At 39.9% G+C, this 16739-nt stretch overlaps 1 protein-coding gene across 1 annotated transcript in view; it reads right to left on the bottom strand.

Moving 5' to 3' along the window:
- Positions 1 to 3858: 3858 nt before the first annotated feature.
- SFPQ (splicing factor proline and glutamine rich) overlaps positions 3859 to 16739 on the bottom strand; it is a 37770-nt gene continuing 24889 nt past the window's right edge. The window contains exons 10-12 of the transcript XR_008401375.1: positions 13921 to 13963; positions 10644 to 10716; positions 3859 to 4055 (exon numbers count right to left, since the gene is read on the bottom strand). The gene's annotated coding sequence lies outside the window, so the exon portion shown is untranslated. The remainder of the gene's footprint in view (positions 4056 to 10643; positions 10717 to 13920; positions 13964 to 16739) is intronic.

The following is a 16739-nucleotide window of genomic DNA, read 5'->3' as shown; positions in this document are numbered from 1 at the left end:
AGGTACGCATCCTTTAGATCCACGGTAGTCATAAATTGACCTTCCTGGATAGTGGGTAGAATCGTTCGAATGGTTTCCATTTTGAACAATGGTACCCTGAGAAATTTGTTTAGGATCTTTAAATCCAGAATTGGTCTGAAGGTTCCCTCTTTTTTGGGAACTACGAACAGATTTGAGTAAAATCCCATTCCTTGTTCCGTCATTGGAACTGGGTGTATCACTCCCATCTTTAGCAGGTCTTCTACACAATGTAAGAACGCCTGTCTCTTTATTTGGTTTGAGGATAAGTGAGACATGTGGAACCTTCCCCTTGGGGGTAGTTCCTTGAATTCCAGAAGATAACCCTGAGAAACTATTTCTAGCGTCCAGGGATCCTGAACATCTCTTGCCCAAGCCTGAGCAAAGAGAGAGTCTGCCCCCCACTAGATCCGATCGGGGGCTACTCCTTCATACTGTTTTGTTAGCGGTAGCAGGCTTCTTGGTCTGCTTACCCTTGTTATAGCCTTGCATCGGTTTCCAGGCTGGTTTGGACTGTGAGGCATTACCCTCTTGCTTAGAGGATGCAGAATTAGAGGCCGGTCCGTTCCTGAATTTACGAAAGGAACGAAAATTACTTATTCTTGGCCTTGAAAGGCCTATCTTGTGGGAGGAAGTGGCCCTTTCCCCCCAGTGATGTCTGAGATAATCTCTTTCAATTCTGGTCCAAAGAGAGTTTTACCCTTGAAGGGGATGTTAAGCAATTTTGTCTTGGATGATACATCCGCTGACCAAGACTTTAGCCAAAGCACTCTGCGCGCCACAATTGCAAACCCTGAATTTTTCGCCGCTAATCTAATTGCAAAGCGGCATCTAAAATAAAAGATTTAGCCAACTTAAGTGCGTGAACTCTGTCCATAACCTACTCATATGGAGTCTCTCTACTGAGCAACTTTTCTAGTTCCTCGAACCAGAACCACGCTGCTGTAGTGACAGGAACAATGCACGAAATGGGTTGTAGAAGGTAACCTTGCTGTACAAAAATCTTTTTAAGCAAACCTTCCAATTTTTTATCCATAGGATCTTTGAAAGCACAACTATCTTAGATAGGAATAGTAGTGCACTTGTTTAGAGTAGAAACTGCCCCCTCGACCTTCGGGACTGTGCCATAAGTCCTTTCTGGGGTCAACCATAGGAAATAATTTCTTAAATATAGGAGGGGGAACAAAAGGTATGCCGGGCTTCTCCCACTCCTTATTCACTATGTCCGCCACCCGCTTGGGTATAGGAAAAGCGTCGGGGTGCACCGGAACCTCTAGGAACTTGTCCATCTTGCATAATTTTTCTGGAATGACCAAGTTGTCACAATCATCCAGATAGATAACACCTCCTTAAGCAGTGCGGAGATGTTCTAATTTAAATGTCACAACATCAGGTTCAGCCTGTTGAGAAATTTTTCCTGAATCTAAAATTTCCCCATCTGACAAAACCTCCCTCATGGCCCCTTCAGATTGGTGTGAGGGTATGAGAACAATTATCAGCGCCCTCCTGCTCTTCAGTGTTTAAAACAGAGCTATCGCGCTCTCCGATATGCAGGCATTTTGGATAAAATATTTGCTATGGAGTTATCCATTACAGCCGTCAATTGTTTCATGGTAATAAGCATTGGCGCGCTAGAAGTACTAGGGGCCTCCTGCGTGGGCAAAACTGGCGTAGACACAGAAGGAGATGATGTAGAACCATGTCTACTCCCTTCATCTGAGGAATTATCTTGGGCAATTTCATTATCTGTGGCAGTACTGTCCTTACTTTGTTTGGACGCTATGGCACAATTATCACACAATTTTGAAGAGGGAGACACATTGGCTTTCATACATATAGAACATAGCTTTTCTGAAGGCACAGACATGTTACAGGCTTAAACTTGTCAATAAAGCACAAAAACCGTTTTAAAACAAAACCGTTACTGTCTCTTTAAATTTTAAACAGAGCACACTTTATTACTGAATATGAAAATATATGAAGGAATTGTTCAAAATTTACCAAAATTTCACCAGTGTCTTAAAGCATTAAAAGTATTGCACACCAATTTTCAGAGCTTTAACCCTTAAAATAACTAAACCGGAGGCGGTTACAGATTTAACCCCTATACACTCCCAGCTACAGCCTTTGCTGTGACTTTACCAAGCCCAGAGGGGAATACGATACCAAATGACGCCTTCTAGGAACTTTTCCAACTACTTTCAGGTTCTCACACATGCATCTGCATGTCTTGCTCTCAAAAACTGGCGCGAAAATGAGGCTCAGCCCACAACTGGGAAGGCCCTTCCTGACTGGAAAAGGTGTATAAGATAGTGCCTGACATTAAAAAACGTTCCCCAAATTTATAAGTGTGAATTATCAGCATAAACATGTATAAAATGTCCAAATAAAGCAATCGATTTAGCCCATAAAAGTGTCTACCAGTTTTATAGCCCATATTAAGCCCTTTATTCTGTTTGAGACTAAATGGCTTACCGGTCCCCATGAGGGGAAATGACAGCCTTCCAGCATTACACAGTCTTGTTAGAAATATGGCTAGTCATACCTTAAGCAGAAAAGTCTGCCAACTGTTCCCCCAACTGAAGTTACTTCATCTCAACAGTCCTATGTGGAAACAGCAATCGATTTTAGTTACTGTCTGCTAAAATAATCTTCCTCTCACAAACAGAAATCTTCATCTTTTTCTTTTTCAGAGTAACTAGTACATACCAGCACTATTTTAAAACAACAAACTCTTGATAGTAGAACAAAAAAACTACAACTAAACACCACATACTCTTAACCATCTCCGTGGAGATGTTGCCTGTGCAACGGCAAAGAGAATGACTGGGGTGGGCGGAGCCTAGGAGGGACTATATGGCCAGCTTTGCTGGGACTCTGCCATTTCCTGTTGGGGAAGAGATATTCCCACAAGTAAGGATGACGCCGTGGACCGGACACACCAATGTTGGAGAAATAGTACTCACTGGCACCATTTTAAAATAAAAAAACTGCTTGATTGAAGAATCTTAACACCTCTTTACCTGTTCCTATCACTAACACAAGCAAAGAGAATGACTGGGGGGAGGAGCTATATATACAGCTCTGCTGTGGTGCCCTTTGCCACTTCCTTCTAGCAGGAGGTTAAATCCCACAAGGATGAAATCTGTGGACTCGTCATATCTTGTAAAAGTAATAAAAATCTTGATTGAAGAATCTTCTTCCAGACACCTAAACTTAACCACCTCCTCCTTGCTCTTAACGTAGAGAAAGAATGACTGGGGTTGGAGGGAAGGTAGGTGATATTCAACAGCTTTGCTGTGGTGCCTCCTCTATCAGGAGTGATATTCCCAATAGTAATTAGAGCTGATCCGTGGACTCACCGTGTCAGAAAGAAATCACAAAATATTTCTTATATGGTAGTGTAGGAGTCTAACGTACAGAAAGATAGAGATTAATATCTCAGGTTAATTTTGAGAACCTTCCACACTAACGACTAAGCTAATTGGTCATTAGTGCCCCTAGCTTTAAAATGTATGTGTGCTCCTTATATAGAAATCTAGATCGAAAGAAACCATACAATTGTTTCCTATAAATTAGATTCCTCAGATTGCAATTGACCCAGTCATGTGACATTACTGCAAGGGTTTTAGTATACCAACAATGTGTAATTGAAAGTTTAATTTTGACATTAGTGGTCATGTTTTGATTATAGCTACACTAAACTTTTAGGAGTTGTTACATTTCATAAAGTATGAATTGGCATAAATTGAGATCTGTAAAGTTCTGGAACATTTTTAACCTGTATACAATATGTTCAATTAATTTTTAATCAAATTAAAGAATTCCAACAACAAAAAATTCTCACTTTAGTATGTTTTATTGACCTTAATCCAAGGCATTCAATGAAAATGTAATTAAATTAAAATTAAGTATTTGGTAAACCATAAACCCTTTAATCATATCCATTATATACACATAACAGTTCTCCAAAAATAACTCAAAACTAGATGTCAATTTCATTCAAACAAGATTCCTCCTGCTGTCACCTCGTGTTCCTGTAAAAAAAAAAAAAAAAAAAAAAAAAAAATTAAACTACTGATTTGCATGTATTATCAACTGCATAAAGATTAGCCGTAATGTTACACCCAAGGTTTCCATACTGCAAGACATTTCTGTTATACTGCTATAGAATGGCATATCCAAGTCTAACAAGACCACCCAACATTGACCTTATTTGCAAGTGCCAATTTAAGCTTGACTGCAAAATTATGTGCATAATACTAGCATTATGGCAACTAGCTTTTGTCCCCAGTTCAAAATAAATAAGCTATGGAGCAGAGTTAGCTTTGATAAGGCTGCAGTTTAGTTTTCCAGGTCTCAGAATTTAAAAACAATTTTCAGAGCTAAAATTACACAGAAAGTGGACAAACTCCTAACGTTATGCTTAACTGATAATTGTATTTCTTTCTTGACACGGTGAGGTAAAGGATAATCAGTAATTACTGTTGGGAATATCACTCCTGGCCAGCAGGAGGCAAAGAGCACCACAGCAAAGCTGTTAGTATCACTTACCCTACCCACAACCCCCAGTCATTTGACCAAAGGGAAAGGAGATAAAGGAAGCAACACAAGGGGCACAGGGGCCTGAGGTTTATATAACAAAAACTAAAATAAAGAGGGTGGGCCGTGGACTCAGTGTCAATACATTTATCAGGTAGGCATAAATTTTGCTTTCTTTCTAATGACAGTGAGTCCACAGATCAGTAATTACTGTTGGGAACCATTACTCAAGCTAGAGGATACCGATAAGGGAGGGACAAGACGGGTAACCTAAACAGAAGGCATTACTGCTTGAAGAACCTTTCTCCCAAAGTAAGCCTCAGCCGAGGCAACCGTATCAAATTTATAAAAAAAATATAAAAAAAAAGTGTGGAGGGGACCAAGTCACTGCCTTGCAAATTTGTTCCACAGAAGCTTCATTTTTTTTTTTTTTAATGCCCAGGAAGAAGAAACAGCCCTTGTGGAATGAGCCTTGACTCAGGAGGCTGCTGTCAGCAGATGCATAGACCAAGCGAATTACACTCTTCAGCCAGAAATAAAGTAGCCATAGCTTTCTGATCCTTGCGTTTCCCCGAGAAAAAAAAAACGACAAAGCAGAAGACTGGCAAAAATCCTTAGTCGCCTGCAAATAGAATTTCAATGCACGCACCACATCAAGGTTGTGCAGCAAACGTTCCTTATGAGAAGGATTAGGAAACAATGTAACAACGATTTCCTGATTAATATTCCTATTCAAAACCACCTTATCAGAATGAAAAAGGAGAATCATACTGCAACACCAAGAGTTCGAGACTCTCAGAAGAAATGGCAACAAGAAACAAAACTTTCCAAGATAACATCCTGCTATCTAAGGAATGCATAGGCTCAAAAGAGGCCAGCTGGAGGACTTTTAGAACAAGGTTAAGACTCCAGGGGGGAGTAACAGGTTTAAAAACAGGCCTGATTCTGACCAAGGCCCGACAAAAAGATTGCACATCCGCCAGACGCTTATTTAACAAAATAGACTAAGCAGATATTTGACCCTTCAAACCTTTCTCCGGACCTACCTGTAGAAAAGACAGAATCCTAGGAATCCTGACTACTCTACAAGAAACCTTTAGATTCACACCAGTACAGATATTTATGACATATTTTATGGTAAATCTTTCTAGTCACAGACTTACAAGCCTGGATCAAGGTCGATGACTGACTCAAAGAACCCACACTTTGATAAAATTAAGCGTTCAACCTCCAGTCAGCTTCAGACAAACTAGATTTGTAGAATGTCCTTCCTCAGCGGAGCTCTCCAAAGTGGAAGACATTTCCACTAGGTTTGCATAATAGATCCTGCAAAGCCAAGCCGGTGCTATGAGAATCACTGACACCCTCTCCTGCTTGATTCGAGCAATGACTTGTGGAAAGAGCGAACAGAGGAAACTGGTATGCTAGACTGAAAATCCACGGCACTGCCAGCGCATCTATCAGGACTGCCTGTGGATCCCTCGACCTCGAACCGTATATAGGTAGCTTGGAATTCTGTCAAGAAGCCATGAGATCTAGCTATGGCTGCCCCCATTTGAGGATCAAACTGGAAAATACCTCCAGATGGAGTTCCCACTCCCCTGGGTGAAAGGTCCGTCTGCTCAAAATCTGCTTCCAAATTGTCCACTCCTGGAATGTAGATCGCAGATAGACAGCAGTTGTGGGTCTCGATCCACTGAATTTTGGCCACCTCTGTAATGGCCAAGGAACTCTGTTCCTCCATGGTGGTTGATGTAGGCCACCGAAGTTGTTGTCCGAATGGAACCTGATAAACCGGGGAGATTCTCTTGTCGCCTGATCGAGATCTATTCGGAGACAGATCCGCATAGTCCCAATTCCATTGCCTGAGCATGCATAACTGCAGAGGTCTGAGATGGAACCGAGCAAACTGAATGATGCCACTGGCAGCTACCATCAGACCAATTACCTCTATACATTGAGCCACTGACGGCCGAGGAGAGGACTGAAGGGCAAGGCAATTGTCGAAGATCCTTGTTTTCCTGACCTCTGTCAGAAATATCTTCATTGATAGGGAGTCTATTATGGTACCCAAGAACACTACCCTTGTAGCTGGAACCAAGGAACTTTTTCCCAGATTTACCTTCCATCCGTGGGAGCGAAGAAAAGATAAGATGTCTGTATAAGAGTTTGCTTGTTGAAAAGACTGCGCCTGAATCAGAATGTCTAGATATGGTGCCACTGCAATGCCCCAAGACCGGATCACCGCCAACAGAGCCCCCAATACCTTTAAGAAATTCTGGGAGCTGTGGCAAGGCCGAATGGAAGAGCCACAAATTGGAAGTGCTTGTCTAGAAAAGCAAATTTCAAATTTGTGATGATCCTTGTTGATGGGAACCTGGATATGCATCCTTTAGGTCTATGGTTGTCATGAACAGACCCTCTTGAACCAAGGGAAGAATGGAATGTATAGTTTCCATCTTAAAGGATGGTACTCTGAGGAACTTTAGACATTTCAGGTCTAAAATTGGTCTGAAAGTTCCCCCTTTTTTGGGAACCACAAACAGATTGGAGTACAATCCCAGACCCTGTTCATGCAATGGAACCGGAACCATCACTCCCCAGGGCGAAAAGATCCAGAACACAAAGTAAGAACGCCTCTATCTGGTCTACAGATAATCGTGAAGGGAGGAACCTGCCCCTGGGAGGAAAAGTTTTGAACTCTAGTTTGTATCCCTGTGATACAATGTCCACCGCCCAGGGATCTGGAAAATCCCGAACCCAGGCTTGAGTGAAGAAATTCTGCCCCCTACATGATCCCCTCCCTGATCGGGGGCAGGAACTCCATGCTGACTTAGTAATTAGCGGGCTTCTTAGGTTGCTTCCCCTAGTTCAAAGACTTATTGGGCTTCCAGGAAGTCTTGGCCTGTTCCTGCTTGTAAGAGGGGGGAGAGGGCTTACATCTAAAGTTTTGAAAGGAACTAAAATTACTCAGCCACCCTTTCAGTTTATTTCTCTTATCCTGAGGGAGGAAATGTCCCTTTCCTCCTGTAATGTCTGAAATAATTTAAGCCAAACAAGGTCTAACCCTTGTAGGGAATCGCCAAAAGCTTGGATTCAGATGCAACGGCTGCAGACCAGGATTTCAACCATAGGGCTCTGCAGATATTTTTGCTCCAAACTTAATGACCAGAAGAGAAGTGTCCGTGATAAAGGAATTGGCTAACTTAAGAACCTTAATCCTATCTTGGATTTCCTCAAGAGTATCATCTGTCCAAATATAATCAGACAACGTATCAAACCAATAGGCTGCCGCACTGGTGACAGTGGCAATACACACTGCCGGCTGCCATTGCAGACCCTGGTGAACATACATCTTTAGTAAGGCCTCCAATTTCTTATCCATGGGATCCGTAAAGGAGCAACTATGCTCAATGGGGATAGTGGTCCTCTTGGCTAAAGTGGAAATGGCTCCTTCCACTTTAGCAGGAATTATACTGAAGCAGGAATTATACTGTCAGAATCTGAGATTTCACCCTCAGGCACCACCAAAGTATCGTCCTCTTCAGACTTTTGAGTAAGGGAAACCTGGCTAGCCACAACCTGGTCAGAAACCTTACTCTCTTATTCCGTAAACGTACTCTTGCGCTTTCCCTGAAGCATGGGAAAGGCAGGCAGTGCATCATATAGAGCAGAAGATACCCGAGTAGCAATGTCTATCAAAGAAAATCCTACCGGATTGAGGAAACGCAGGGCACTGCATGTGTAAAAGATTGGGACACTTGAGGAGACAGCTGTGGCATATCTGGTACAGGAGACCCCTGGACACTATTCGCCTTATCTAATGGTGGCTCATGTTAAAAAAAGTCTATATCTCTAACACAAGGTTCTCTTAATACAAGAGGAACACAATGTTACTGGTGGTTCCACCTGGGAATCAAAATATAGCTTGCATACATTAATTTGCAAAGCCTCTTGGTCCATCCTGTAGCAAAATTTAAAATTTAGACTGGAAAAAAATTACTCTGAATTATATATTTTTTTTAAATTAAAGGCAAATTCCTCAGGCAACCCTCTACACACCTCAGCAACTTTACCGAGGTGCCTACCTTTACTGCTGCCTGGAAAAGATAACTACTCAATGGTAGCTTTTTTTTTTTTCAGTAAAAACTTCTGAACTCCGGACCGTAATCCGCCGTCTGAGCCCGTCTATAGCAGAGCCGCCAACAACTACGTCACAAATCTGGAAACTGGTTGCACTGAAAACGTTCTCGGAGAAAAAGGAAAGCGTGCCTAACAACCGCTGCTTCAGTAAGGGCCCGCCCCTATTCTAATCTGGCGTTGTCCTGGTGATCAGAAGGAAAAAGCCGATGCAATTATGTCTTATCTGCAATTTTCCCCAGAGAAAACTATACCAGTATCTGTATTCCCAAAAACAGTACACACACGTCCTGCCCGGATCACAACCGGAGCTAAAGACACAAACTGAGCCACCAATATAGTCTCACAGTGCCTGCAAACTGCCAATTTAACGCATAATAGGATTATAATACAATGTGCCCTTATTTATAGGATGGAGCTAGCTTTTTAAGTGCCAGAATTTCTATTACCCTGAAAGAAAAAGTTAAACTTGGCACTTACCTGAAAATCAGTCTGTCTGGCAGCAGGACAGCTCACCTGGTTTGAGAGGTTGATACTCACATGGACCTGTGGAAAAGGAAAGACATGAGTAAACTTACTCAGGCTTTCTGATTAGAACAGCAAAAATTGAGAAGGCGCAGTGATTATATCTCACAAGTTCCCAAATGCTTAAAAGCCACCACTGCCCTACTGAGGAGAATGACATGGACCAGGCTAGACCCCAGCAAGAACTGAGCAAACCTACTGTTTTTAAAATAAAATCTTGATAGTAGTACGGACACTGAAAACTTTACCACCTCCTTGCAACACAGGCAAAGAATGACTGGGGGTTGTGGGAAGGGACGTGATACTCAACAGCTTTGCTGTGGTGCTCTTTGCCACCTCCTGCTGGTCAGGAGTGATATTCCCAACAGTAATTACTGATCCATGGACTCACCGGGTCATTAGAAAGAAATTAAATCAAACTGCAAAGTATTTTATCATACAACTAAACATTTCATATAAAATCTTAGTGTTCACTGTCCCTTTAAACCAGCATTCCAGTCGATTGCCGATATGTAAGCAGAAATTTGAAGGTACCATTTTGCAACACTGCAGACAAATCTTAAATATGTCACATTAAAACCCACAACCTATATCTGCAAATGCTTTTCAACCACTAACCCCCACACTGCTTGCCTTGCTTAAATGTAAATCTTAACATACCGTAGTAGACAAGGTAAGCAACTCATCTGGTTCCCAAATTTACTACAAGACTACCATATGCATACATTGTGTTTTAGAATTGCACAATTAAAGGGACAGTCTAGTATAAATGAAACTTTCATTATTCAGATAGGACTTTTAATTTTAAGCAACTTTCCAATTTACTTTTATCATCAAATTTGCTTTTTTCTCTTAGTATTCTTAGTTTAAACTAAACATAGGTAGACTCATATGCTGATTTCTAAGCCTTTGAGGGCTGCCTCTTATCACACACACTTTTTAAATCTCTTTTCAACACAAAGACAGAAAGTGCACGTGGGCCATATAGATAGCACTGTTCAGGCACATAGGGTTATTTAAGATCTAGCACAAAACAATGCTAAATTTAAGACAATAGATAACAAGTCAGTCATGTGATCAGGGGGCTGGAAGAAGGTTCCTAGATACAAGGTAATCAGAGGTAAAAAGTATATTCATATAACTGTGCTGGTTTTGCAAAACTGGGGAATTGGTAATAAAGGGATTATCTATCTTTTAAAACAATAACGGTTCTATGGTAGACTGTCCATTTAACACATGCATAATAGTTTTAAACTGAGAAAAAGGGGTCAAAATATATTCTAATGATTTTTCTATGTAGAATTAAACATTTTATATTTCAATAATCCTTGAGAATTTAAGAAACATGCATTTAGTGCACACAACCCTTTTCCCCCCAAAAAGAATCACAAGCAGTTCAAAATTTGGTCAATACAAACCTTGCAGTTCTCACTTCAGTGAAGTTTGTTTTAACATCTCGAATGAGAAGTCATTCCAGTACTGTGTCGACAGCTATCAAAATATTAAGGCTATGTTAGTTTCATACAGCATAAACCACAAAAAAAATATACAAACAAACACAGGTGCCAGGGATTCACTGGCTTTTTAAAGTAAGTTCCTGCTTTAGAGCCCAAGAAACCCAATGGTTGCCCCTCATTTACCCCCTACTGACCAATAACTTGTTAAAGGGACATACACTAGATTTTTCTTTGCATATATGTTCTCTAGACACAATATAGCCCATCTGGGAGTTTTTTGTAACAATATATAGTTTTGCTTTTTTTAAAAAAAACATTGTGCTGCTTTTCATACTCCTAACCAAGCCCTAAAGTGTCAGATGTATACATGAGTTTACAGACCATTGCTGGCTACTGTTTGTCTAATCTGTCTTTTCATATACATATGGGGGGGGGGGGGGCTAGACATGGAGCCAAGTTTAAAAAAAGGTTTTATAGCAAATTTTTAGATCAGTATCTGCATATTTTTCTTCATAGTAGTGTATATTACATGGTTATTTGAAAATAGTTTATACTTTCCATTTATTTAAGCCTAGTGTGGCTGGATCCCTTAACACCTCACTTTACCTTTTCCCAACACTAACATAGGCAAAGAGAATGACTGGGGTGTGAGGGAAGGGAGGAGCTATGTAACAGCTCTGCTGCTGAACAGAAGGCATAATCCCACAAGGATGAAATCCGTGGACTCTTATCTTTAAAAAGAAATAATGTGGTTGCATAAGTGTGGATGTAGCTGTGTTCAGAATTAAGCAATCGCATTCAAAACTATGTTAAATAAGAGTCACACCTGCCATAATTTAAAGTGCCTCTAATTAACCCTGAATAAAGTTCAGCTGCTCTAGTAGGTCTTTCCTGACATTTTCTTAGTTGCGTCCTACACAAAAGCCATGGTCCGCAGAGAGCTTCCAAAGCATCAGAGGGATCTATGGAGGGATCTAAGGTGTTATGGTCTGATGAAACCAAGGTTGAACTTTTTGGCAATAATTCCCAGATATGTTTGGCGCAAAAACACTGCATATCACCAAAGGAACACCATACCCACAGTGAAGCATGGTGGTGACATCATGCTTTGGGGCTGTTTTTCTTCAGCTTGAACTGGGGCCTTATTCAAGGTAGAGGGAATTATGAACAGTTCCAAATATCAGTCAATATTGGCACAAAACCTTCAGGCTTCTGCTAGAAAGCTGAACATGAAGAGCAACTTCATCTTTCAGCATGACGACCCAAAGCATACATCCAAATCAACATAGGAATGGCTTCACCAGAAGATTAAAGGGACATTATACACCCAAAAAAATATGGCCTATTTAAATAAAGAATTCAAAGATGCAGTTTGTAATTGGCATGTATTAGCAATTTTGCTGCTAAAGCTTCTAAAATTGATGATAAAGTGTCATTACCTGAGAATATGTTCGTAGGACACTAGCTACAAAGCAATACTTTTCTCCTCTCTCCCTATTGTCCTTATAGCCAGCCCCCATGCTGGAGCAGCTAATACATGTCAATCTCCGAAGATCTATCTGTGAGCCGTGTTATTACTTTAGATGCAGAGAAGCAGTTAAACTCACAGCTTATTCTCTCTGCCTTCCGTTGTCTCTCTGCAGGAATTCCACCCCCCCTTCCCCCTCCCGGTTACCACGGCATTTAACTATGTTATCCTGACAGGAGCAACCTCTAATGCTGCTGAACCGTGAGGGAGGAAGGGGGTGGAATTCCTGCAGAGACAACGGAAGGCAGAGAGGAGAATTGATATTCTTAACCCTCTGGCTGCCAGATTTTGATGTACAAAAATAAATTGATATAAAACACAAGTTTACTTAATGAAGAAAATAATGGAGCTCTAAAACTGCTGAATTTCTGAAAATGCTTTTTTCTTTAAAAAAAATAAAAAAAATGCCCAGGTGTGAATTAAGTATGCAGCTGTATACTGGAGTTTGTACTTTTTCCAGTCACTTTTTTGGAAAAAGGTCAGTCTTGGATTACAATAGCAAGCTAGGGGACTTAAAAAAATAATCATAAAGCAGTTCCTTAAATACTGGATGGGATGCATAACTTTTTTTAAAGCATACAACACAGTACACTTTAAAATGCCTGTAAAATATTGTGCGTCTTATATTCCAAATCAAGGTCAGGTAGCCATACCCTATATTCTATAAATCAAAGCTGCATCTTATAGACACTTGCATCTTATATGCTGTAAAATGATCCAGTAAATTATTCAGAACATAAAACTAAAAACCAATATGTGTTACACCATATTCAATATACACAAGGATGACAGGAAAACATCTACCTATCACAATGTTTTACAGTAGCGCATGCACATTGTCTGATGGGACAGTGGTTACATATTATACATAAATATTGATTTATTTAGAACAGAACTGTGGGCTGAATTATGATTAACATTTTCAGGGATTTTTCTGAATGAGACTGTAAAATGAAATCCTAGAAAGAATGTAAAGAAATGATGTATAAATCATTACACAGATAGCTCCAGCAGGAGGGCTGTCAGTAAACACACTAGGGACTGAGGTAAAAACTCTAGTGTGTAGGATGATTGTCTCCATATGCAGTAAAAACACTGCAAGTTTCTTCCCTATTTTAACTCTTTAGAAGTAAAAAAAATAATGCATGTCAATTGCAAACTTTGTATACATCAAGAGTTTTATTAAATTAGCCCAAATTTTTGTGTGTGTATACTGGCCCTTTAAACTTTTGGAATGGCCCAGCCAGAGCCTAGACCTGAATCCAATCGAAAATCTGTGGGGTGATCTGAAAAAGGTTGTGCACAGGAGATGCCCTCGCAATCTGAGTGGGCAAATCTTGCCAAGTCAAGATGTGCCATGCTGATACTTATACCCTAAAATACTGAGTGCTGTAATAAAATCAAAAGTTGCTTCAACAAAGTATTAGTTTAAGGGTGTGCACACTTATGCAACCATATTTTATTTTTACTTTCCTTCACCTAAAAGATTTCATTTTTTTCAATTGAGTTGCATAGTTATTTATCTTTGTCTCATTTTTTTAACATCAGAAACCTGTCATTTTAACAGGGGTGGAGAGAGAGATAGTTAACAGTATAAACAGAATGATAAGGCTGAAAAGGAATGAACCATCAAGTATGCTGTATACAACGTAAAAGGTAATCTGATTAGACTTAACAGTAAAGTGAATACATAAATAGAATACAACATACCTTCCAGTTAGATCATTGCGCAGGCATCATTCAGTTGCCTTACCTAAATAATAAGAACTGAAAGTTAACTTAGAAATTGAATGAAACCCTGAAGCAGAAAGTCAGTATAAGCAAAAAATTACTGTAATGTTCAACAGACCAAATACATGCAATACTAAATTTTAAGGAGAGCATCTGCAGAGAAGCTCCAGAATCAAAATAGGTGCAGAAAAATAGAATTCTCAAGGACAAATCTAGAGACATTACCTTGCAGTGTTTAGGTCACTCAGTAGGCTTAGTGTTACTAAATTCCAAAACTAGAGCCTTGATTGTACACTGTTTAATGGCCTCCCATCAGGTAAATAAAAATATGCATATTTAAAGTATAAATGCACATTTAATTGTATCTTAAAGAGATACTGAGCCTAGTTTTTTCTCTCATGATTCAGACAATTTTAGGCAACTTTCTAATTTACTCATTCATTTTTCTTTATTCTCTTGGTATCTTTATTTGGAAGCAGCAATGTAAGCTTAATGAGCCAGCCCATTTTTGGTTCAGCACCCTGGACAGCGCTTGCTGATTGACAGCTGCATTTAGCCACCAACCAGCAAGTGCTGAACCAAAGATGGACCGGCTCGTAAGCTTACATTACTGCTTTTTCAAATAAAGATACCATGAGAAGAATAGGAGTAAACTAAAAAGTTTACTAAAATTGCATGCTCTATGAATCGTGAAAGAAAATGTGGGTTCAGTATCCCTTTAAATAAGAACTATTATAATATGTAGACTGAAAATGCACAAAAAGCTTTATATTCTGACAAATGCTTGGAAGACCAAGCTAAGTTTTAAATTGTAATTAAGATCTCACATCAAAGACCTTAAAACATGATATGGCCATCCTTCCCACAATTTCATTCAAAATAACAAGCGCCCATAAGTTCTGACAAAAAACTGCAAATTAAAAAATGGAGGGTTTTTCAAACCTAAACTTAAATAACCCAGTTATTTCCATGTAATAGTCAAGGAAATTTTAGACTTTTCCCTTTTATAAATTTTAATACTTTTCTTTAACAAACTGGATAGTTTAGTTAAAAAGTTAAAAACCGTGATATATTTACAAACTTTCTTAAAAGTATAAAATGGTTAATAAGACTGACATACTTTAGAGGGCCTGCACATACAGCAGCACATATTCTGACATCACAATTCTGGCGAGGTAAGAAAATATACTAAACAAAAATAAGAATACAATGCAGCACTTGTCACCCTTCACCAATGCAAATACTTACACGATACAGAAATGAATGGCAGCCCACCCCATGTACATTCTTATGCAAGAGTTCAGACATAGGCATATTGAGTTTAGGCGTTCCAAACCTGTACTGTAATACCACAAGTTGCATATAGCTATTAGTACACTGGTTAGTTACTTTTCACTTCGTACTCAATTTCCAACAAGTGTAGCATTGTTATTACGCAAGGATCTGTAGCATTTTTAACCCTAAAAAGTGTTAGGGTATTCAGTAACCAAAATAAAACTTTGGTTTTTGTGTGATGTGTTGTATTAAAGCCTCCCAAATATTTCAGGGGACTATATGGGAAGAATGAGGCACAGACAACTGGCTCACAGCACACACACACTGGCCCAGACTGCTTTCACAGTCCAGGGCTTTATAGATGTGTCCTGATTAATGCACATATCTTTAGACCATCTAGCCATATTTACAAAACACATATTGACACTGCCCTTAAAACCAAGGACCATGTGTGGTCTACATATCCATATGGTCTTCAAACAGTTAAGACTTAGACATTAAATAATTTATTCTAGGATACTGTACAACCATGATTCCTGTAAAGATCACTGAGAAAAATATTGCACAATGTGAGAAGTTACTGAGATTACTTGGAGCCCCCCCCCCCCCCTTGGAGCCCACCCCATGCAGCAACCTTTTCTTTTTTAAGACACAAGTCCCCCCCCCCCCTGCAGCAACCTTTACTTTAAGACAAAATGATTCCACGGATCATCTTAATTACTAATGAGATATTCACCTAATGGTCAGCAGGAGGCAAAGAGCACCACAGCAGAGCTGTTAAATAACTCCTCCCTTCCACTCATTCTCTTTGCCTACGTTAGTGATAAGATGTGGTAAAGTGAGGTGTTAGAAAAGATTTTTCAATCAAGAGTTTAAGTAGTTTTGTTCTAGGGTGTAGCCAGTCCATATCAGTCCCTTCAGTAGGGCTTTGGTGGCTTTAGAGCAATGGGAACTGGTGGGACATAATTTTCACTGCGCCTCCCATACATTTAAGCTGCCCTTATCCTGATGGCCTAAGCAAGCTTACTCAGGCTTTATCATTTTCCACAGGGCTATGGGAGGGAGAAGACCTCTTAAACCTGCTGGACTGTCCTGCTCTCGGACAGAGTTAAAGGCAAGTGCTGACTTTTTATTCTGGGAAATAAACAGAGGAAAGTGGGCACTTTAATTTTATCATAATTTTATAACAAGGCTCAGACAAGGGGATCTTTATGTTTGGGACATTAAGCTCTCTTTATTTGGAGGGTATTGGACAGCCGTAAGTACAGGCACTGGGAGTTAAGCTCAATTTTTGATGATGGTGGTTATTTTCTCTAACTGTTTATATAAACCGATAAGCCGATCGGGTAATGAGGTTTTCAGTAACGCCCACGATGGGCGGGGCTATCTGTTTCACTCGCTTCCTTAAGCTGTGCAGTATTCAGCCTAGTATCGCATGGACATCTAAATGTGACACCCGCATGGTTTTTTACTCAATTGAGCAAGCAGTTTTAACGCTATTGGGGTCCTGAAGATCCGGATCG

This window comes from Bombina bombina, chromosome 3, assembly GCF_027579735.1.
Source record: "Bombina bombina isolate aBomBom1 chromosome 3, aBomBom1.pri, whole genome shotgun sequence".
NCBI classification, from domain to species: domain Eukaryota; kingdom Metazoa; phylum Chordata; class Amphibia; order Anura; family Bombinatoridae; genus Bombina; species Bombina bombina.
The sequence above is the reverse complement of the archived record's forward strand: the minus strand, read 5'-3'. Positions and strand labels throughout refer to the sequence as shown.